The sequence below is a fragment of the Asparagus officinalis genome, chromosome 8 (genome assembly GCF_001876935.1).
Source record: "Asparagus officinalis chromosome 8, Aspof.V1, whole genome shotgun sequence".
Classification (NCBI taxonomy): domain Eukaryota; kingdom Viridiplantae; phylum Streptophyta; class Magnoliopsida; order Asparagales; family Asparagaceae; genus Asparagus; species Asparagus officinalis.
In genome coordinates, this window is record NC_033801.1 from 103,016,259 (window position 1) to 103,017,451 (window position 1,193).

Sequence of the window (1,193 nt, forward strand, 5' to 3'; positions counted from 1 at the left end):
TTTTAACTATTATGCTATATTAACAAATTTTGAGTTACCGAAACCAAATTCATCCTACAACGCAAATATCAATAAGACTATAGCTTTATGTAGTATGTACATGTAATCACAGTATTTTTTTCTCAACAAAAAGATATGTTTGGCAATAACATAATACGTTCAGTTACATACATTCAAAACTATTTCCATATCTAACGGACACATAACATCCAACTGAGACATGCTCTGTTGATGAAAGGGGAGACATAACTATTTGATTATACAAAATTACAGACAAACATCTTTGCATTTGACATGAGCAAAGTATCCTTCCAACATTTAAAAGCTCCTTGCACTTATCTCACATAACACACACCGCTTGAAATTGGGGAATATGAAACAATACAACTCCATAGCTATAAACATTTTCTGGAGCAGTCACTTGCATTGTGTATGCGTATTCTGATTGTAAATAAAAGCAAAGTTTCAACCACAAATTGAAAAGGAAAAAATTTCCTATTATATGACTAGTATTTGTCATAGTGAGGCTCACATTTCAAACGTTTAGCTGATGTGCAGTCGGAAGATAAAACCTACAAAAGAAGATATCATACGAAGCTTATCAACAAATTGTGGATATTGAAATCACATTCATGAAATTCTGAGTTACTGAAAACCATGTAAGAATGAAGTATGGAGCAAACATGTAAGAATGAAAGCAGGATGCAACACATTATTTCTCAGCTATAGATAAAAGTGTGCCCATGACAGAAGAGGAATTGTAAAATGTAAGTACTGACCAAATGCAAAAGGCAAACCTCAACTGTCACAATGCCGGCTCTGCCATTTTTATTTAAAAGCTTATAATTCAGATCAAGTAAGGAAACCTCAACTGTTCAAGATAACGGATGTCTAAACAATAAAACCAAATTTCTAATCATGGCTTTTGCTAAGGTCCCAGGCGGCCAGGCCTAATTATGCTATTTAAGTTGAGAAACATTTTAACAGAAGAATAACTGAACGCATAAGCAAAAGCCACAAAAGCACCAGCTGAAGTGCAGATAGCATTTACAAATCACAAGTAACAAGATTGTACCTGGGTTAGGATTGTTGGTGGTGGTTGAGGCGGTGCCGCAGAGGAGGCGGCGGAGGAGATGGCGGCGGCGGCCGAGCGACCTCGAGAACGGCGACGGTGGGGCGGGCTCTCGAGCTCG

General features: G+C 37.5%; 1 long non-coding RNA gene across 1 annotated transcript; it reads right to left on the minus strand.

The window, feature by feature from the left end:
- Window positions 227-1,187, minus strand: LOC109820463. The gene is made up of 2 exons (XR_002241863.1): window positions 1,076-1,187; window positions 227-572 (listed from the first exon to the last, which is right to left on the minus strand). It is a non-coding gene; the product is annotated as an uncharacterized LOC109820463 (long non-coding RNA).